The sequence below is a fragment of the Anomaloglossus baeobatrachus genome, chromosome 5 (genome assembly GCF_048569485.1).
Source record: "Anomaloglossus baeobatrachus isolate aAnoBae1 chromosome 5, aAnoBae1.hap1, whole genome shotgun sequence".
Classification (NCBI taxonomy): Eukaryota; Metazoa; Chordata; class Amphibia; order Anura; family Aromobatidae; genus Anomaloglossus; species Anomaloglossus baeobatrachus.
Genome location: NC_134357.1, coordinates 226433245 through 226456181, shown reverse-complemented (window position 1 = coordinate 226456181; position 22937 = coordinate 226433245). Strand labels below are relative to the sequence as shown.

At 51.4% G+C, this 22937-nt stretch overlaps 1 protein-coding gene across 1 annotated transcript in view; it reads left to right on the top strand.

Annotated features, from left to right (window-relative positions):
- PRPF19 (pre-mRNA processing factor 19) overlaps positions 1 to 22937 on the top strand; it is a 188489-nt gene that overhangs the window by 53784 nt on the left and 111768 nt on the right. The window lies entirely within an intron of this gene.

Here is a 22937-nt window from a genome sequence, read left to right as displayed (position 1 = left end):
ATATGATATGCATGTGTGTATATGTGTATATATATTATATGTATGTGTGTGTGTATATAATCTATAATATTTATTCTTTTTTTTATTTATATTTATTGCCTCTGCATTGCAATTTCTTAGGGCCGTAACTTTTATTTTTATGTTAGAGCTTTAAATGGGCTTTTTGCTTAGTGATTTGGCTGTGCTATTTTGTGTACAGCAGGTGAATAAAAATGAGCATTTGTACCATTGATATGTTACATATCTGGGGCATTGCAGACATGTTGATAGCAGTTATGTCTGTGTGTATGTTCACACCCGTTACAATGACAGGTATTTTATTTGTACAATTTATGTTGAAAAATAAAAGGTTTTTTTTCGGTGGGAAAAAATTAAGAACTAAAATAATGTGGTTCCATAAATTATGTACACCCTTTAACTAGTACCTTATAGAAGTAACCTTTGAATTTGAGAGTATACACTCTTCTTGAGTAGGAGCCTATGACCATGGCACATCTTGAATTGGCAATCTTTGTCCACTCTTTCTTGCAATAGCTCCAAGTTTGTCAGATTGCAAGGTCCATCTAAACAATCTTCTCTCTCCTTCACTCTGTGGTCATTGTCAGGAAAGATTTGAGTTTTTTATTTCTTCGGCGCTCCATTGGGAGACCCAGACGATTGGGTGTATAGCTACTGCCTCCGGAGGCCACACAAAGCATTACACTAAAAAGTGTAAGGCCCCTCCCCTTCTGGCTATACACCCCCCGTGGGATCACGGGCTGCTCAGTTTTCAAGCTTTGTGCGAAGGAGGTCAGACATCCACGCATAGCTCCACTGTTTAGTCAGCAGTAGCTGCTGACTATATCGGATGGAAGAAAAGAGGGCCCATGCAAAGGGCCCCCAGCATGCTCCCTTCTCACCCCACTCTTGTTGGCGGTGTTTGTTAAGGTTGAGGTACCCATTGCGGGTACGGAGGCTGGAGCCCACATGCTGTTTTTCCTTCCCCATCCCCCGGAGGGCTCTGGTGAAGTGGGATCTTACCGGCCTCCAGACTCTGAGGCCGGGCTCCATCCACAGACCCGGAGATCCTGCTGGATACGGAGCTGGGTACCGTCAGGGACAAGGCCCTGCAACATTCAGGTACTCTGTGTCCCCGTACAGACAGGCACAGACACACTCCAGCGTTGCTGGGTGTTCTAGTGCGCCGGGGACAGTAGCGCTGCGCGCTTGGGTTATACTCACTGCAGCTTAGCTGAGTGAGTTTGTGTGGGGAACTACCGCGCCGGCCGCCACGGAGACTGCGGCGCGGCTGCGACTTGTGGTGCGCCGGGGACTTCGCGCCGACCGTGCTTTTACGACGGCAGCGCTTATAAATCTAGTCCCCGGCTTCTGCGGCCTAGTTACGTTTCGTTCCCGCCCCCAGCCCTGTCAGTCAGGGAAGGGGAGAGACGCTGTACAATAGTCAGCGCCGAGGGCTGGAGTCTTATTTACATACTCCAGCCCTCTCACTGGGCACAGTGGGACGCCAGTTTCCCGCTCTTTGTCTGCAGCACGCCCACGGCCCGCCCCTCTTCACAGGACGCCGGCAGCCATTCCTGCACGCAGTCTGAGCTGGAGAACGGACATAGCCCTGGGAGACCCAGACAGGGGATTCTGGCGACCACACACCCGCTGTTAAGCGGGCGGTAAGCAGCACCTAGGTGCTGACCCCACTAGTGCCACAGTGTTGTTTTGTGTACTTTTGTCTGTACCTATATATTGCACTGTACGGTCGCTTCTTGGCTTATACCCCTATATTGCTCTGAGGAGACAACAGCATGTCATCCGCAAAAAGCAAGGGTGCCAAGGCACAGGCTTTATATGCTGCCTGTACCGCAGGTGGGGCTGATCTACCGGCAGGTTCCACTGACCCCCATTGTGTGCAATGTTCGGTCCCTGTGCCACTTCGTCAGCCGGAGTCTATGCTAGTAGTGGCCCAGGCAGAGACGCCTGTGAACCCTGCCTCGGTGACGGGGACAGAGTTTGCAGTTTTTGCTGATAAGATGTCTGTGACTATGACAAAAATTCTAGAAACTTTGCAGTCCAGGCCGGTCACTCAGACCATGGGCACTGCTGATTCAATGTTCCCCGGTCCCCCTCAGTTGGAACTAATCCGTGCTCCAAGGGGGTCCCAGGCATCACAGGCTGAAGGCTCTGACTCGGACGACAGTCCCAGGTAGCCTAAGCGAGCTCGCTGGGAGAGACCCTCGGCGTCATCACGCTGGTCAGGGTCTCAGCGAGAGGATTCTCTGTATGATGAGACAGAGCTAGGTGATCAGGAGTCTAATCCTGAGACTGCTCTCAACCTGGATACCCCTGATGGTGACGCCATGGTCAATGATCTTATAGCGGCCATCAATAGACTGCTGGATATTTCTCCTCCAGCGGAGGAGGCAGCAGCACAGCAGGAGAAATTCCATTTCAGGTATCCCAAACGTAAATTGAGTACTTTTCTGGACCACGCTGACTTCAGAGAAGCAGTCCAGAAACACCATGCTTATCCAGATAAGCGTTTCTCCAAACGTCTTAAGGATACACGTTATCCCTTTCCCCCTGACGTGGTCAAACGCTGGACCCAGTGTCCAAAGGTGGACCCCCCAATCTCCAGGCTTGCGGCTAGATCCATAGTTGCAGTGGAAGATGGGGCTTCACTTAAAGATGCCAATGACAGACAGATGGACCTTTGGTTGAAATCTGTCTATGAAGCTATCGGCGCGTCGTTTGCTCCAGCATTCGCAGCCGTGTGGGCACTCCAAGCTATCTCAGCTGGTCTGGCGCAGGTGGACTCTCTCATACGTCCATCAGTGCCGCAAGTGGCGTCCTTGACCTCGCAAATGTCTGCGTTTGCGACTTACGCTATCAATGCGGTCTTGGACTCTACCAGCCGTACGTCAATGGCGTCCGCCAACTCTGTGGTTTTACGCAGAGCCTTATGGTTAAAGGAATGGAAAGCAGATTCTGCTTCCAAAAAATGCTTAACCGGTTTGCCATTATCTCAAGACAGACTGTTTGGTGAGCAATTGGCGGAAATCATTAAACAGCCCAGATCAAGCAAACCTCAACAGTGGAGGGGACAGTCGAGGTTTCGGTCCTTTCGAGGTTCGGGCAGGGCCCAATTCTCCTCGTCCAAAAGGACTCAGAAGGAGCAGAGGAGCTCAGATTCCTGGCGGACTCACTCACGCCCAAAGAAAGCAGCCGGAGGAACCGCTTCCAAGCCGGCTGCCTCATGACTTTCGGCCTCCTCTCTCCGCATCCTCGGTCGGTGGCAGGCTCTCCCGCTTTTGCGGCATTTGGCTGCCACAGGTCAAAGACCGGTGGGTAACAGACATTTTGTCTCACGGGTACCGGATAGAGTTCAGTTCTCGTCCTCCGCCTCGGTTCTTCAGAACTTCCCCACATCCCGACCGAGCCGATGCTCTTCTGCAGGCGGTGTGCTCTCTAAGGGCTGAAGGAGTGGTGATCCCTGTTCCTCTTCAGGAACGAGGTCAAGGTTTTTACTCCAATCTGTTTGTGGTGCCAAAAAAGGACGGCTCTTTCCGTCCTGTTCTGGACCTAAAACTGCTCAACAAGCACGTGAAAACAAGGCGGTTCCGGATGGAATCTCTCCGCTCCGTCATTGCCTCGATGTCTCAAGGAGATTTCCTAGCATCAATAGACATCAAGGATGCTTATCTCCACGTGCCGATTGCTCCAGAGCACCAGCGTTTTCTACGCTTCGTTATAGGAGACGAACACCTTCAGTTCGTAGCCCTGCCATTTGGTCTGGCGACAGCCCCACGGGTTTTCACCAAGGTCATGGCAGCAGTGGTAGCAGTCTTGCATTCTCAGGGACACTCGGTGATCCCTTACTTGGACGATCTACTTGTCAAGGCACCCTCTCAAGAGGCATGCCAACACAGCCTGAACGTTGCGCTGGAGACTCTCCAGACTTTCGGGTGGATCAGCAACTTTTCAAAGTCAAATCTGTCACCGACCCAATCACTAACATATCTTGGCATGGAGTTTCATACTCTCTCAGCGATAGTGAAGCTTCCGATGGACAAGCAGCGTTCACTACAGACAGGGGTGCACTCTCTCCTTCAAGGCCAGTCGCACCCCTTAAGACGCCTCATGCACTTCCTGGGGAAGATGGTGGCAGCAATGGAGGCGGTCCCGTTTGCGCGGTTTCATCTGCGCCCACTTCAATGGGACATTCTCCGCCAATGGGACGGGAAGTCGACGTCCTTAGACAGGAAAGTCTCCCTTTCCCAGACGGCCAAGGACTCTCTTCAATGGTGGCCTCTTCCCACCTCATTATCACAAGGAAGGTCCTTCCTACCCCCATCCTGGGCGGTGGTCACGACAGACGCGAGTCTGTCAGGGTGGGGAGCAGTTTTTCTCCACCACAGGGCTCAGGGTACGTGGACTCAGCAGGAGTCCACCCTTCAGATCAATGTTCTGGAAATCAGGGCAGTGTATCTTGCCCTACAAGCCTTCCAGCAGTGGCTGGAAGGAAAGCAGATCCGAATTCAGTCGGACAACTCCACAGCGGTGGCATACATCAACCACCAAGGCGGGACACGCAGTCGGCAAGCCTTCCAGGAAGTCCGGCGGATTCTGATGTGGGTGGAAGCCACGGCCTCCACCATATCCGCAGTTCACATCCCCGGCGTAGAAAACTGGGAAGCGGACTTCCTCAGTCGCCAGGGTATGGACGCAGGGGAATGGTCCCTTCACCCGGACGTGTTTCAGGAAATCTGTCGCCGCTGGGGAAGGCCGGACGTTGACCTAATGGCGTCCCGGCACAACAACAAGGTCCCAACTTTCATGGCACGGTCTCGCGATCACAGAGCTCTGGCGGCAGACGCCTTAGTGCAAGATTGGTCGCAGTTCCAGCTGCCCTATGTGTTTCCCCCTCTGGCACTCTTGCCCAGAGTGCTACGCAAGATCAGGTCCGATTGCCGCCGCGTCCTGCTCGTCGCCCCAGAGTGGCCGAGGAGGTCGTGGTATCCGGATCTGTGGCATCTCACGGTCGGCCAACCGTGGGCGCTACCAGACCGGCCAGACTTACTGTCACAAGGGCCGTTTTTCCATCTGAATTCTACGGCCCTGAACCTGACTGTGTGGCCATTGAGTCCTGGATACTAGCATCTTCAGGATTATCTCAAGGGGTCGTGGCCACCATGAGACAGGCTAGGAAGCCCACGTCTGCTAAGATCTACCACAGAACGTGGAAGATTTTCGTATCCTGGTGCTCGGCACAGGGAGTGTCCCCCTGGCCATTTGCATTGCCTACTTTTCTTTCCTTCCTGCAATCTGGTTTGGAAAAAGGCTTATCGCTCGGCTCCCTTAAAGGGCAAGTCTCAGCGCTATCGGTATTTTTTCAAAAGCGTCTAGCACGACTTCCTCAGGTACGCACGTTCCTGCAGGGGGTTTGTCACATCGTCCCTCCGTACAAACGGCCGTTAGATCCATGGGATCTGAACAGGGTACTAGTTGCTCTCCAGAAGCCGCCCTTCGAGCCTCTGAGGGATGTTTCACTTTCTCGACTCTTACAGAAAGTGGCCTTTCTGGTAGCGGTCACGTCTCTTCGGAGGGTGTCCGAGCTGGCAGCGCTGTCATCCAAAGCTCCCTTCCTGGTTTTTCACCAGGACAAGGTAGTGCTGCGCCCGATTCAGGAGTTTCTCCCTAAGGTGGTATCCTCTTTTCATCTCAATCAGGATATCTCCTTACCTTCCTTTTGTCCTCATCCAGTTCATCGGTATGAAAAGGATTTGCATTTGTTGGATCTCGTGAGAGCACTCAGAATCTACATTTCCCGCACGGCGCCCCTGCGCCGCTCGGATGCACTCTTTGTCCTTGTCGCTGGTAAGCGCAAAGGATCGCAGGCTTCCAAATCCACCCTGGCTCGATGGATCAAGGAACCAATTCTTGAAGCCTACCGTTCTGCTGGGCTTCCGGTTCCATCAGGGCTGAAGGCCCATTCTACCAGAGCCGTGGGTGCGTCCTGGGCATTACGACACCAGGCTACGGCTCAACAGGTGTGCCAGGCAGCTACCTGGTCGAGTCTGCACACTTTCACCAAACATTATCAGGTGCATACCTACGCTTCGGCGGACGCCAGCCTAGGTAGAAGAGTCCTGCAGGCGGCGGTTGCCTCCTCGTAGGGGAGGGCTGTTTTGCAGCTCTAACTTGAGGTATTAATTTACCCACCCAGGGACTGCTTTTGGACGTCCCAATCGTCTGGGTCTCCCAATGGAGCGCCGAAGAAGAAGGGAATTTTGTTACTTACCGTAAATTCCTTTTCTTCTAGCTCCAATTGGGAGACCCAGCACCCGCCCTGTTTCCTTCGGGATTTTTGTTTTTTTCGGGTACACATGTTGTTCATGTTGAACGGTTTCAGTTCTCCGATGTTACTTCGGATTGAATTTGTTTAAACCAGTTATTGGCTTTCCTCCTTCTTGCTTTAGCACTAAAACTGAGCAGCCCGTGATCCCACGGGGGGTGTATAGCCAGAAGGGGAGGGGCCTTACACTTTTTAGTGTAATGCTTTGTGTGGCCTCCGGAGGCAGTAGCTATACACCCAATCGTCTGGGTCTCCCAATTGGAGCTAGAAGAAAAGGAATTTACGGTAAGTAACAAAATTCCCTTCTTTAAACTTGTTCATAGTTAAAGGAAGGGTGTCACTGTTTTTTATTTTTATATTAATAATAGTGATTATGAAATAAAGTTAAAATTAAAAATTAAAGTTAAAAAAAGTATTAAAAGTATTAAAAGTATTAAAGTATAAAAAGTTAAAATTAAAATTATTGTTTATTTAATTAAAATTTTACTGAAGCACTGGGGGCTGCCATTTTGTATTTGGTGTTTGTAACGACAGTTACTCACCTCCTTTACGGCAGCCCCCTGGGCATAGGGAACAGTGGTCGGGCTCTGACCCCATTTAGTAACATTAGAGAAGGTGTGTGCTGTGACCTGAACGCACCCCCTGGGCTGTCCAGATTACAGCAGAGGGAGGAGATCAGCACCATCTTTGTGGCGCACACAGCATGCTGTGTGCTGCACTTTCCCCCTGTCACCTACCGGGATGGATGGGGTGAGTACTGAAGTCGGGCAACGGTGATTGCACCGTAACTGATGCTGTGATGCTGGCGTGCTGCGCCCACCCCCCCTTCACTCTGCCACGCACCCCTCCCTCACTCTGCCGTTCAGCCCCCCCCTCGCTCCGCCGCTTACACCATCGCCGCTCACCCCCTCCCACCGCTCCGCCACTTACACCACCATCGCTCATCACTCTCCCCCCCCACCCCCACCCCACGTGTACTCACCTCGGGCCTACGACCGTTGCTCGTACTGTGATCGCTGACAGGACATCCTGCCGGGGCGCATGTCTGAAATGAGTGCATGCGGCTGGGAACGATGATCTGCAGCCTGAGCGGCACTGCACTACAGATCACCCCTCCTCACTGCATGTCATCTCAGACCTCGTTTCCACTCACTGACAGCAAGTGGAGATGTTAGGGAAGCAGAGATGATGGGGAATATTTCCACTCACTGACAGCAAGCAGAAGTGTTCGGGAATGTTTCCGCTCACTGACAGCAAGCAGAGATGATGGGGAATATTTCCGCTCACTGACAGCAAGCAGACGTGTTGAGGAATGTTTCCACTCACTGACAGCAAGCATAGATGTTGGGCAATATTTCCACTCACTGACAGCAAGCAGACGCGTTGAGGAATAACCGGATTGTGCCTGATGACAGAAAACTGATGTGTTTAAAGAGGGATCACTCTGTGGCCACAACAAAATGCCTCCTCACTGTGATCCTAAACGTCATCTCCCTTATCCTGTTGGAAACACCCAAAAGTGGAGGGGGAGCTGTGACATCACACACAGGAGAGCAAATTCTGCCCACTTTTACTGCAGCTGTAATGTGAGATATTTCTACAGCAGGATATCAGCAGCTGCTCCTCCTAGTGTTTAAGAGTGGAAAACATCAAACTTTTTTTTATATTTTTTTTCAACTAAAAACAAATATGTAAACCTAACATTAATACTTTATATTTTCTTTATCGTTCCTTTGGGAGACCCAGACCATGGGTGTTTAGCTTCTGCCTCCGGAGGATACACAAAGTACTACACTTAAAAGTGTAGCTCCTCCCTCTGAGCTTATACACCCCCTGGTAGTCAGTCCTAGCCAGTTTATCGCTTTGTGTTCAGGAGGTCATACATCCACACATGCATTCTCATCTGATTGTTTGACTTTTGGAAAGAGTTTGAAGAAAAGCGGGTCCATGTCTGGACTCCCGGCATGTCCCTTCTCACCCCACTGTGTCGGCGGTGTTGTTAAGGTTGATTTACAAGGCTGAAGCCTTACATGCCGCGCTCCTTCACCATCTCTTCTGGGCTCTGGCTTGAAGTGGGAGCCAGCACGGTCTCCATGCCTGGCAGGAGTCCGGTCTCCATCCACAGCCCCTTGAGGATTCTGTTGGACCGGAGCACTCATCCCCAGGGACATGGCCCTGCGTCTCAGCAGCTAAGTACCTGAGACGTTTATGTTCGGGGTCCCGGTTCTTTATTGTAAGGAGAGAGTATGCTGTATGTGATTGTTTTAACTTTTCCGGCGGATTCTCTAGCTTTTGCCTGAGAACCGCGCCGATGGTGCCTGCTTGTCGGCCTCGCCGCTTAAATTTAGGCCCCGGCTTCGCCGGAGGCCTAGTTTCATTTTCCTGCCCTCGCATGTCACTCATGCAGAGGGACAGGTTCGGCTCCTCCCGGCGGCCGTTCTACACAGGGGAGGGACACTCCCCACTGCTGGGGCGTCCCTCCTTCCCTGCAGGTCTCTATAGCCCTCCAGTTCCCGCTCTTTTATAGGAACGCCCCCTAGTCATTTCTCAGGCAGAGTTCACTCTGCTCTGGGACATCCTGCATTCTGCATCTCTGCTGAGGTGCTGCGACTGGGAAACCGGGCTTCGGGATCTGGAGGGCACACAACACCGCGCTCAGCGGTCTGGTAAGCCACAGCCGGTCTCCGGTTGTGGACCTCTGTATATTCTCCCTGGGGTTCATTCTCTGCAAAGCCCCCACTCCAGCAGCATGTCTCACACAAGGAGCAAGGCTCCAAAGCTTTATTCTGCATGCACTGCATGTAAACTCCTGCTGCCTGAGCCGAGCATTTATCCACACTGTGATGGTTGCTCTAACTTGGCGGTGCCACGGCCTGGAGTCTCACCCCCAGTGGTCTCTCAGGCTGCTGCTGCACCTGTGACTGAACCCCCGGCCGGGGTAGAGTCCTTTTCTAGGTCCATATCCCAGTCATTTGCTGAGTCCATGGGACTTTTGTCCAGGACTTTGATGAATATGCATCAGCCTCCCTCACAGGGTGCCTCTAATACTCTTGACAGAGGACTCCTATCCTCTGACCTCCGTCCATCGGAGCTCACGGAGGATTCATCATCTGATCCCAGACCCCGTCCTTCTAAGAGAAGGCGCAGGGTTTCCTCCCCCTCCCCATCCCACGGCTCTGTCTCAAGAGCTGACTCTCAAGATGAGGAGGATGCCCTCACTGGGGGCTCGGAGGCTATGTATCCCATCGATTTCTCTGAGGGTGACTCAGATCTTAGTGATTTGATTGCTTCTATTAATTCTGTGCTGGATCTCAATCCGCCAGTGTCAGAGGAGCAACTCTCTTTGGCAGAAAAACATCAGTTTACCTCGCCTAAGAGAGTGAAGAGTGTGTTCTTTAACCACTCCAGTTTTCAGACCGCTGTGACCAAACCCAGGGCCTGCCCTGACAAACGCTTTCCAAAGCGTGGTTCTGATGACCGGTTTCCATTTCCACCTGAGGTGGCCAAAGGTAGACCCTCCGGTGTCTAGGCTATCAGCCCGGACCGTTGTCAGTGGCTGACGGCACCTCACTTAAGGATTCCACTGACCGTCAGATTGACCTTCTGGCCAAATCTGTGTATGAAGTTGCGGGTGCCGCGTTTTCCCCGACTTTTGCAGCAGTGTGGGCCCTCAAAGCCATCTCTGCTTCTCTAGAGGAGATGCATTCCCTCACCAAGGAATCTATGCCTGAGATGGTTACCTTAACTGCTCAGGCTTCAGCTTTTTCATCTTATGCCATGTCTGCCATGCTAGAGGCTGCTCACCGCACTGCGGTGGCTTCAGCTAATTCTCTTGTTATCCGCAGGATTTTGTGGCTTCGAGAGTGGAAGGCAGATGCTTCTTCCAAGAAGTTTCTTGCTGGGCTCCCTTTTGCTGGTTCACGGCTGTTTGGTGAACAGCTGGATGAAATCATTAAAGAAGCTACTGGCGGGAAGAGTACTTCCATGCCACAAACCAAGACCAGGAAACCCGCCCAGGGTAGGAATCAATCGAGGTTTCGTTCCTTTCGTTCCTCCAACTGGTCATCCTGTAAGCCTTCCGCCTCGTCCGCTAACTCAGCCAAGGATCAGAAATCCAACTAGCGCCCAAAAGCGCGTCCGCAGAAGACCGCAGGAGGTTCTGCCACTAAGGCAGCTTCCTCATGACTCTCGGCCCGCTCCAGCCACGTCCTTAGTCGGTGGCAGGCTCTCCCACTTTGGCGACGCTTAGTTAAAGCAAGTCTCCGATCAGTGGGTGAGAGACATCATATCTCACGGCTACAGGATAGAATTCTCTTCCAGCCCTCCAAACAGATTTTTTCTCTCAACTCCCCCCTGCTCCAAGGCCGCCGCTTTCTCGCAGGCCGTGGCCGTCCTTGCAGGCAAATGGAGTGATTGTCCCAGTTCCCGCTCAGGAACGGTTCAGAGGTTTTTACTCAAATCTCTTCCTAGTTCCAAAAAAGGACGGTACCTTCCGGCCCATCCTGGATCTCAAGCTTCTCAACAAGCATGTCCAGGTGCGGCATTTTCGCATGGAGTCTCTGCGATCAGTCATTGCCTCTATGACCCAAGGGGAGTTCCTGGCGTCCATCGACATCAGAGATGCCTATCTACATGTGCCAATCGCAGTGTCACATCAGCGTTGGTTACGTTTTGCGATAGGAGAGGATCATTTCCAATTCGTGGCTCTCCCCTTCGGGTTAGCCACGGCCCCTCGGGTATTCACCAAGGTCATGGCGGCAGGGATTGCGGTCCTGCACCTCCAGGGGTTAGCAGTGCTTCCTTATCTGGACGACCTTCTGGTCAAGGGTACATCCAGCGCAGACTGTCAGCGGAGTGTTTCGCTCACTCTCGCCACCCTAGCCCAATTCGGGTGGATTGTCAATCTTCCCAAATCCACTCTGACTCCGACCCAGAGTCTCGCGTACCTAGAGATGCAGTTCGAGACTTTGCCGGCACTTGTGAAGTTGCCCTTAATCAAACAGCAGTCTCTCCGGCTAGCGGTGCGCTCTCTCCTGAGGCCCCGCTGTTATTCCCTCAGGCGCCTGATGCAGGTGCTGGGTCAAATGGTGGCCTCCATGGAGGCGGTTCCCTTTGCCCAGTCCCATCTGCGTCCTCTGCAGCTGGACATTCTCCGCTGTTGGGACAAGTGGCCTTCCTCCTTACAGAGGTTAGTGGCTCTGTCGCCACGGACCAGGAGCTCTCTTGGTGGCTTCGACCCCTCTCCCTGTCCCAAGGGCGCTCCTTCCTGACTCCGTCCTGGGTGATTCTCACCACAGATGCCAGCCTATCCGGCTGGGGAGCGGTACATCTCCACCACAGAGCACAGGGCACTTGGCCTCCGTCCGAGTCAGCCCTTTCAATCAATGTGCTGGAAACCAGAGCTGTGCTTCTAGCTCTCCTAGCCTTTCACCACCTGTTGGCGGGCAGGCACATTCGAGTCCAGTCAGACAACGCGACAGCGGTTGCCTACATCAATCACCAAGGTGGGACACGCAGCCGCCTGGCAATGTTGGAGGTCCAACGCATTCTTCAATGGGCGGAGGACTCCAAGTCCACCATATCCGCAGTCCACATCCCTGGCGTAGAAAACTGGGAGGCAGATTATCTCAGCCGTCAATCCGTGGACGGTGACGAGTGGTCTCTGCACCTGGCAGTGTTTCTGTCAATCTGCCGCAAGTGGGGCACTCCGGACGTGGACCTAATGGCATCCCGTCACAACAACAAGGTTCCGGTTTACGTGGCTCGCTCCCACGATCCTCAGGCCTTCGCCGCGGACGCTCTGGTTCAAGACTGGTCCCAGTTTCGTCTGTCCTACGTGTTTCCCCCTCTAGCTCTCTTGCCCAGAGTCCTGCGCAAGATCAGAATGGAGGGCCGTCGAGTCATCCTCATTGCACCGGACTGGCCCAGGCGAGCTTGGTATCCGGACCTGCTCCAACTGTCCGTGGAGATGCCGTGGCATCTTCCGGACCGTCCAGACCTGCTCTCGCAAGGTCTATTTTTCCGCCCGAATTCTGCGGCACTCAAATTGACGGCGTGGCTCTTGAGTCCTGGATTTTGACGGCTTCTGGTATTCCTCCTGAAGTTATCTCCACTATGACTCGGGCCCGTAAGTCTTCCTCCGTCAAGATCTATCACAGGACTTGGAAAATTTTCCTGTCCTGGTGTCGCTCTTCCGGCCATTCTCCTTGGCCATTTTCGTTGCCGACCCTTCTGTCTTTTTTACAGTCCGGTCTGCAGCTAGGACTGTCCCTCAACTCTCTCAACGGACAAGCCTCAGCTCGATCAGTGCTGTTCCAGCGGCGTCTCGCCCGGCTGGCTCAGATCCGCACCTTCATGCAAGGTGCGTCTCACATCATTCCGCCTTATCGGCGGCCCTTGGATCCCTGGGACCTTAACTTGGTCCTCACGGTATTGCAGAAACCCCCTTTCGAGCCCCTTAGGGAGGTTTCTTTGTATCGTCTTTCTCAAAAGGTGGCCTTTCTAGTTGCCATAACTTCTCTCAGGAGAGTCTCTGATTTGGCTGCGCTCTCCTCGGAGTCACCTTTTTTGGTTTTTCACCAAGACAAGGTAGTTCTCCGTCCGACCCTGGACTTTCTTCCTAAGGTGGTCTCTCCCTTCCACCTTAACCAGGATATTTCCTTGCCTTCCTTCTGTCCGGCCCCTGTTCATCGCTTTGAGAAAGCGCTACATACTCTAGATCTGGTGCGTGCTCTCCGGATTTATGTGTCTCGCACCGCTGCGCTTAGGCGGTGCAGCTCTCTTTTTGTGCTAACCACAGGGCGGCGCAAGGGTCTCTCTGCTTCTAAGCCGACCTTGGCCCGTTGGATTAGATCGACCATTTCGGACGCCTACCAGAGTACTGAGGTGCCTCCCCCGCCGGGGATCAAAGCACACTCGACCAGAGCTGTCGGTGCCTCTTGGGCTTTTAGGCACCAGGCTACGGCTCAACAAGTCTGTCAGGCTGCCACTTGGACTAGCCTGCATACCTTTTCGAAGCACTACCAAGTGCATGCTCATGCTTCGGCAGATGTGAGCTTGGGCAGACGCATCCTTCAGGCGGCTGTCGCCCACTTGTGAAGTTAGGCTCCGCCTACTTCTTAGTTTTTTTCTGTTTATTCCCACCCAGGGACAGCTTTGGAACGTCCCATGGTCTGGGTCTCCCAAAGGAACGATAAAGAAAAAGAGAAATTTGTTACTTACCGTAAATTCTTTTTCTTATAGTTCCGTATTGGGAGACCCAGCTCCCTCCCTGTTGCCTGTTGGCAATTTTCTTGTTCCGTGTGTTATCACCGGCTGTTGTCGTGGACAGAGTCTCCGGTTGTTCCGGTTCTTACTCTGTTCTACTTGTGGGTGGCTATTCTCCTTCAGCTTTTGCACTAAACTGGCTAGGACTGACTACCAGGGGGTGTATAAGCTCAGAGGGAGGAGCTACACTTTTAAGTGTAGTACTTTATGTGTCCTCCGGAGGCAGAAGCTAAACACCCATGGTCTGGGTCTCCCAATACGGAACTATAAAAAAAAGAATTTACGGTAAGTAACAAAATTCTTTTTTTTTTTTAGTTATTGAAAAAACTTTTTTTTTTTTTTTTTTTTTTTAACGACACCTTCTCTTCAACAACATATACAGGTTTTTCGAACCCTTTCTAGATCTAAAGCTCCTCAACAAAGCTGTATACCTCAGAAGACCATATTATTAGTTCCAGTATACATTACCATATATAAGACCTATAAAAGAACACTGAAACTCATATTCAAAACAATAATTTTTATTATTGAGGATTATTAAAAAAAAAAGTATAAGTTACAGTATTTTGCCTATGTCATGAATCTCACTCTCCAATCCATGTACTGTACTACACTAATTTCTTGTACAATTACTGGGTGATCAAATCAGGATTAAATATACACTGCTCTCTTTTTCTTTCTCAATTCCCCCCCCCCCCATTCATATTACTCATTGTAATTTTTTAATAATCCTCAATAATAAAAATTATTTTCTTCAGCGCTCTATTGGGAGACCCAGACGATTGGGGTATAGCTACTGCCCTCTGGAGGCCACACAAAGCACTACACTAAAAAGTGCAAGGCCCCTCCCCCTCTGGCTATACCCCCCCGTGGTATCACGGGTTCTCCAGTTTTAGCTTTGTGTGCGAAGGAGGTCAGACATCCACGCATAGCTCCACAGATTTTAGTCAGCAGTAGCTGCTGACTATTTCGGATGGAAGAAAAGAGGACACATATAGTGTCCCCAGCATGCTCCCTTCTCACCCCTGGATGGTGTTGTAAGGTTGAGGTACCTATTGCTGGTACGGAGGCTGGAGCCCACATGCTGCTTTCCTTCCACATCCCCCTGAGGGGCTCTGAGGAAGTGGGATCCTGCCGGCCTCAAAGCTCTGACGCCGGGCTCCATCCACAGACCCATTTGAACCTGCTGGATACGGAGCTGGAGTACCGTTCAGGGACATGGCCCTGCACCATTACAGGTACTCTGTGTCCCCGTACACACAGGCACAGCACACTCCAGACTTGCTGGGTGTGCTAGTGCGCCGGGGACAGTAAAGGGTTACAGTCACTGCAGCTTTGCTGAGTGACTTTGTGTTTTGGGAACTACCGCGCCGGACGCTCCGGGAGCGGCGGCGCGGCTGGGACTTGTAGTTCGCCGGGGACTGGGCGCCGACCGCGCTTTTACGGCGGCGGCGCTTATAACTCCAGTCCCCGGCTTCTGCGGCCTAGTGCCGCTTCGTTCCCGCCCCCTCCCTGTCACTCAGGGAAGGGGACAGGCGCTGAGCAATCAGCAGCGCCGAGGGCTGGAGCCTTTTTACATGCTCCAGCCCTCTCACTGCACTCTGTCGGACGCCGGATTCCCGCTCTGCCTTGGGGGCACGCCCACGGCCCGCCCCTACTCACACGAGCTGGGGAAGAAGCCGGCAGCCATTACTGCAGCTCGGGGCACCAAGGCAGGACAGTGGCGATCATACACCCGCTTATGGGCGGGCGGTAAGAGGCACAATAGTGCTGACCACGATATAACTGCAGTGTATACATGTGTTGTTTTTGACTACATAGGTCGCTATATGCCCGCTTGGGGAGCGACACATCAGCAGCAGGAAAGCAGGTGTGCTAAAGCACAGGCTTTCTAGGCTGCTTGTTTTGCACGACTGAGGTGTTCATTTGTGTTTATGCTGATATGCTATACATTGCACTGTACAGTCGCTAGTCTTAGCTATATTCTTCTGGAATGGCTAGACTACAGCAGCAGAAAACCAAGGGTGCTGGGGCACAGGTTTTTTTCTATGCTGCTTGTATTGCATGGGCTGCAGTGTGCATTTGTACTTGTGCTTGTATGCTATACATTGCACTGTATGGTCACTCTTCTGGGCTATATTCCCCTAGATGACCAGTCTACAGCGGCAGAAGAGCAGAGGTGCCAGGGCACAGGCTTCTATGCTGCTTGGATTGCATGTGCTGCAGTGTTCATTTGTACTTGTGCTTGTATGCTATACATTGCACTGTAGGGTCACTCTTCTGGGCTATATTCCCCTAGATGACTAGTGTACAGCAGCAGAAGAGCAGGGGTGCCAGGGCACAGGCTTCTATGCTGCTTGTATTGCTTGTGCTGCAGTGGTCATTTGTACTTTATGCCTGTATGCTATACATTGCACTGTACGGTCACCAATCTTGGCTATATACTTCTAGATAGCTAGTCGGCAGCGGCAAAAAAGCAACACAGTTTTCAGTGCTGTTTTTACTACATGGGATGCTGTTCATGACACCGTCCCATTGTGTGCATGCTCCCCTGTAGCACGTCGTCTGCCGGGGTCTCTAGCACTTCGTCTGCCGGGGCTCTACTAGTTGGGGCCAAAGAAACCTCCTGTCAACCCTGTCCATGGACAGGGACGGAGTAGTCATGATATAGAGATTTGCACCCATGGGCAATCTACTTGAACAAAAGGCAGCTCTTCAGGGCTTTGATACTGACATCGCTCTCAATCCGGATACACCGGGTGGTAACGCCATACGGAATGATCCTATACCGTCCACCAATGGAAGGTTGGATCTTTCTCCCTCAGCTCCCCCAGTGGAGATAGGAGACGAACAGGAGAAGTTCCTTTTCAGTGTCTCACGCAGATATTGAGTATTTTTCTGGCCACGCTGACTTCAGAGAAGCAGTCCAGGAACACCACGCTTACCAGATAAGCGTCTTCTCCAAACGTTTTTAGGATACACGTTATCCTTTTTTTCCCCTGACGTGGTCAGCGCTGGACCCAGGGTCCAAAGGTGGATTCTCCAAATTCACAGACAGATGGACTCTGGTTGAAATCTGTCTAGGAGGCTATCGGCGTGTCGGTTGCTCCGGCATCCACAGCCGTATTGGCAACCTAACCTTTTCTGCTGTTCTTGCGCAGCTGACCTTGAGCAGGGACATCTGTACCGCAGAGGCGTCCGTAACCCCGCAATGTCTGCACTGCGACTTACCCTGTTAATGCTGTCCTAAAAGTACAGTCGAGGTTTCGGTCCTTCCCAAGCTCCGGCAGGTCCCAATTGTCCTCGTGCAAAAGGGCTACAAAACCTCAGACGGGCTCAGATTCCGGCCGGGCTCAATCTCGCCCAAGGAAGGCAGTCGGAGGAACCGCTACCAAGGCGGTCTCCTCAGGACTCTCAGCTCTCTCTCTCTCTCTCCGCATCCGCGGTTGATGGCAGACTCCCCCGCCTTTGGCGCCATTTAGCTGCCACAGGTCACAGACCGGTGGGTGACGGACATTGTGCTCACGTGCACAGGACAGTGTTCTGTTCTCGTCCTCCGACTCCATTCTTCAGAACGGCCCCACCTCTCCACCGAGCAGATGCCCTGCTGCAGGCGGTGGACGCTCTAAGAGCAGAAGGAGTGGTGATCCCTGTCCCCCCTCAGGAACGAGGGCGAGGGTTTGTACTCCAATCTCTTTGTGGCTCCAAAAATGGACGGTTCCTTCCGTCCTGTTCTGGTTCTGAAACTGCTCAACGAGCATGCGAACGCCAGGCGGTTCCGGATGGGATCCCTCCGATCCGTCATTGCCTCAATGTCTCGAGGAGACTTCCTTGCCTCAACAGACATCAAAGATGCCTATCTCCACGTGCCAATTGCTACGGAGCACCAACGTTTTCTACGTTTTGTGATAGGAGACGAACATCTTCTGTTCGTGGCTCTGCCATTCAGTCTGGCGACAGCCCCACGGGTGTTCACCAAGGTCATGGCAGCAGTGGTAGCAGTCTTGCACTCTCACGGACACCCGGTGATTCCGTACTTGGACGATCTACTCGTCAAAGCAACCTCCCTCGAGGCATGCCAACGCAGCCTGAATGTTACGCTGGAGACTCTCCAGACTTTCGGGTGGTTCATCAATTTGGCAAGGTCAAATCTGTCTCCGACTCAATCACTAACGTATCTCGGCATGGAGTTTCATACTCTATCAGCCATAGTGAAGCTTCCGCTGAACCAGCAGCGTTCACTGCGGACAGAGGTGCAGTCTCTCCTTCAAGGCCAGTCGCACCCCTTAAGGCGCCTCATGCACTTCCTAAGGAAGATGGTGGCAGCCATCGAGGCAGTTCTCTTTGCGCAGTTTCATCTGCGCCAACGGCAATGGGACATTCTCCGCCAATGGGATGGGCAGTCAACCTCCCTGGACGGGAAGTCTCCCTTTCCCTGACGGCCGAGGACTCTCTGCAATAGTGGCTTATTCCCACCTCATTGCCATAGCCCCCATCCTGGGCAGTGGTCACGACAGATACGAGTCTGTCAGGGTGGGGAGCAGTTTGTCTCCGCCACATGGCTCAGGGGACGTGGACTCAGCAGGAGTCCACCCTTCAGTTCGATGTGCTGGAAATCGGGGCAGGGTATCTTACCCTATTAGCTTTCCAAAAGTGGCTAGAAGGGAGCAGATCCGAATCCAGTCGGACATCTCCACAGCGGTGGCATACATCAACCGCCAAGGAGGGACACGCAGTCAGCAGCCTTCCAGGAAGTCCGGCGAATCCTCATGTGGGTGGAGGACACAGCATCCACCATATCCGCAGTTCACATCCCGGGCGTAGAAAACTGGGAAGCAGGCTTCCTCAGTCGCCAGGGCATGGACGCGGGGGAATGGTCCCTTCACCCGGACGTGTTTCAGGAAATCTGTTGCCGCTGGGGGGGGGGCCGGACGTCGACCTAATGGCGTCTCGGCACACCAACAAGGTCCCGGCATTTATGGCACGATCGCGCGATCACAGAGCTCTGGCGGCAGACGCCTTAGTGCAAGATTGGTCGCAGTTCCGGCTCACATATGTGTTTCCACCTCTGGCACTCTTGCCCAGAGTACTGCGCAAAAATCAGATCCGATTGCAGCCGCGTCATACTCGTCGCACCAGACTGGCCGAGGAGATCGTGGTACCCGGATCTGTGGCATCTCACGGTCGGCCGACCGGGGTCACTACCAGACCGACCAGACTTACTGTCTCAAGGGCCGTTTTCTCCATCGGAATTCTGCGGCCCTGAACCTGACTGTGTGGCTTGTGTGTCCTGGATCCTAGCGTCTTCAGGATTATCCCAAGGGGTCGTTGCCACCATGAGACAGGCTAGGAAGCCCACGTCTGCTAAGATCTACCACAGAACGTGGAAGGTTTTCTTAATCTGGTACTTTACTCAGGGAGTGTCTCCCTGGCCATTTGCATTGCCTATCTTTCTTTCCTTCCTACAATAGGAGTTAGAAAAGGGCTTGTCGCTAGACTCCCTCAAAGGGCAAGTCTCAGCACTATCCGTGTTTTTTCAGAAGCGTCTAGCACGTCCTTCTAAGGTGCGCACGTTCCCGCAGGGGGTTTGTCATATCGTACCCCCGTACAAGCGGCCGTTGGATCCATGGGATCTGAACAGGGTTCTAGTTGCTCTCCAGAAGCCGCCTTTCGAGCCTCTGAAGGAAGTTTCCTTTTCTCGCCTGTCACAGAAGGTGGCGTTTCTCGTTGCGATCACATCGCTTCGGCGAGTGTCTGAGCTGGCAGCTCTGTCATCCAAGGCTCCCTTCCTGGTGTTTCACCAGGACAAGGTAGTGCTGCGCATCAACCCGGAGTTTCTCCCTAAGGTAGTATCCTCGTTTCATCTTAATCAGGATATCTCCTTACCGTCCTTTTGCACTCATCCGGTTCACCGGTATGAGAATGATTTACGTTTGCTAGATCTGGTGAGAGCACTCAGAATCTACATTTCACGCACGGCGCCCGTACGCCGTTCCGATGCCCTTGTCGCTGGTACGCGCAAGAGGTTGCAGGCTTCTAAAGCCACCCTGGCTCGATGGATCAAAGAACCAATTCTGGAAGCCTACCGTTTTGCAGGGCTTCCGGTTCTTTCAGGGCTGAAAGCCCATTCAACCAGAGCCGTGAGTGCGTCCTGGGCGCTACGACACCAGGCTTCGGCTCAACAGGTGTGCCAGGCAACTACCTGGTCGAGTCTGCACACTTTCACCAAACATTTTCAGGTGCATACCTATGCTTCGGCGGATGCCAGCTTAGGTAGAAGAGTCCTGCGGGCGGCAGTGACATCCCCGTAGGGGAGGGCTGTTTTGCAGCTCTAACATGAGGTATCTCTTTACCCACCCAGGGACAGCTTTTGGACGTCCCAATCGTCTGGGTCTCCCAATAGAGCGCTGAAGAAGAAGGGAATTTTGTTACTTACCGTAAATTCCTTTTCTTCTAGCTCTTATTGGGAGACCCAGCACCCGCCCTGTTGTCCTTCGGGATTTCTTGGTTGTTTGCGGGTACACATGTTGTTCATGTTGAACGGTTTTTCAGTTCTCCGACGTTATTCGGAGTTAATTTGTTTAAACCAGTTATTGGCTTCCTCCTTCTTGCTTTGGCACTAAAACTGGAGAACCCGTGATACCACGGGGGGGTATAGCCAGAGGGGGAGGGGCCTTGCACTTTTTAGTGTAGTGCTTTGTGTGGCCTCCAGAGGGCAGTAGCTATACCCCAATCGTCTGGGTCTCCCAATAAGAGCTAGAAGAAAAGGAATTTACGGTAAGTAACAAAATTCCCTTCGTTTTGAATATGAGTTTCAGTGTTCTTTTATAGGTCTTATAAACCTGTATACCTGTAACATTTCATGCAGTCTCTGTGCTAGGCAATAGCCATAAGTGACTCCCGGAGTTCTTTTCCTCAGTGGATATACCAGTCTCTACATCCCATCTTCCCCCTCAGAGCCTCCTCCACTTGCCATCCACAATGTTCATTTTCAGCTTGTTGCTCTTCCCCTCAGGCTGACCAAGGCTCTGAGTAATTACAAAGGGCATGACAGTCTCTGTGCCAGGGGGTCATGGTCATCCTATAGTGATATGACCTTTCATCTAGGCGGCTCCTCTGAGAACTTGGAATGTCAGCAGATAATCATGGACACTTTCTTAAATTTGATAATCAACAGACCAAAATCCTCTCTTGATTCCATCCTAGCATCTCCTTTTCCAAAAGATACTGGTATTTGTCAATACTCCCATAGCCAAAGTCTTCCTCAATGAGGACAATAAGACGACCTTTGAGGACCCTTTCTTTTTTTTATTCTTTTCATGAGGATGTTGGCAGGATGGTAGCAGTCTTGAAAGCTATCCCCTTTGGCTAATTCCAGATTGGGCTACTTTAGCTATGCCTCCCCTTTCTATGGGATAAGTCTCCCCTCTTTCTAAATCGCCCTGTCCTGATGCCTCAATTAATCAGTCAGACCCTCATCAGCTGGTTTTAATCACCTTTAATCCAACGAGGAAGCTCCTTCCTTTCCATTGACTGGCAAGTAATAACCATGAATGTGAGCCTTCTTTGTTGGGGAACTTTTTTTGTTTGTTCACTGTCGAAAGATGCAGGAATCTAAAAACCAACCTTCCATCAACATGTTGGAGCTCCGAGCCATTCAGCTGTCCCTTGACAATTCACAGCGCAATCTTGCTGGTCTTCCAATTCATATTCGGGACTAAAATGCAACAGCTGTGGAATGCATCAGAGATCTGGTTGGAACTCACAGCCGATATGCAACTTTTCACAAGAGTGGTCTCTTCACCCCGACATCTAATTTTTGGATTTGTGAGCCTCATCTCCTCTGTTGCCCTGGCAATTATGTGGCCATGCTACTTCCTCTTTTACATGCTTATGCTTCCCAGATTCTGAAGAAGATAACGGCTGAAGGGATTGCAGTCATTTTGGTGGCTCCACTTTGGCTTTGAAGGTCCTATTATGCAGAAGTGGTGAACTTTGTTGAGAATATCTTCTGGCACCTTTCAGCTTGGTCAAATCTCCGTTTGCTACCTGAATTCGTTGCTGAATTTTAATGACTTGGCTGCTGAAGTTGCCATCCTGAATGCTTTGTCTTTGCGAACAGGAATGATCAATGCACGTAAGTCATCCTTGTCTCGTATATATCGTTGTTCCTTGGAAAACATTTTCCAAAGGTGTGATTCTAATCAGCTTGCTCATGTCATTTTCACTATCCTCTTATCCTCCGTCTTATAAAATTGACTAGAGGTGAACTTGGCCATAAGCTCATTGAAACACCAGGAATCTGCCCTTTTCATTCTTTTCCAGAGAAATGTGGCCTCCAAGTCTCAGGTCAAGACCTTCCTCCAGGTTGTAGCAGATGGTTTCTCCTTACTAACCTCCTGTATCCCCCAATTCTATATATTCAATTTCCTCTCTATAAGTCTTTCAAAGAAGTTTTCTTACAACTGATCTCCTGGACAGTGGCCTTCCATGTTGCATTCATATCTGGGTCTTTGAGCTTGTCATTTTTTTTTGTTTTTTTTTTCCCTTTTTTCAATTTTAAACAAGATAAAAGAGGTTTGCAGTCAGTACATACCTCTGTATCCCAAGGTAGCATCTTCCTTCCTCGTCGGTGAGGGTATAGTCCTTACCTGGCTCTTCATGAGAGAGATCTATCTACAATTTTGCTAGACCCCTCCTGCTTTTTGGCCATCACTGCTCCTTTCAGAGGGTTCTTGCAGGGGCCTGCCTCTGAGACATCCATTTTTCATTGGAAAATATCTTCCATCTTTGGCCCACTCAAGAGTCAGGTGGTCGTACTTCCACGTTTGCAAGGCTGCTAAGTGGTCTTTAATTCACATGTTCTCTAAGTTTTCCAACATGTGTACCTTTTGCCTCTGCAGATGCCAATGTTGTCAGAAAGGTTTTGCATGCTTCAGTTGCTCATCCTGCCTTTTCTTTCATCTGTTTATTTATGATTTGCCATCCAAAGGGTCTTCTTTAGGATGTGCCATAGTTTTTGTTCACCAATGAAGTGCCTAAGAATTTTTTATTACTTACTGAAATACAAGCCCTCATTCAGATACAATAAAAAGGGACAAAAAAGAGGACTTTTGAAACTCCCTGTAAAATCTTTCTCGTTTCTTTTGGGTGGCACTGCTCCTTCCCATGTGTAAGATCTTTCTGGAATTTTACTATCCATTCTTATGTTTCCTGGTTTTCGTGTCTAGATTTATCCTACAGTTGTTTCTTTTTACTATTTGGTGTTATCTTATTGCCAGACGTTTTATTTGTGACAGCAGCCAACATCCATGGTTCTTGTGTTCCC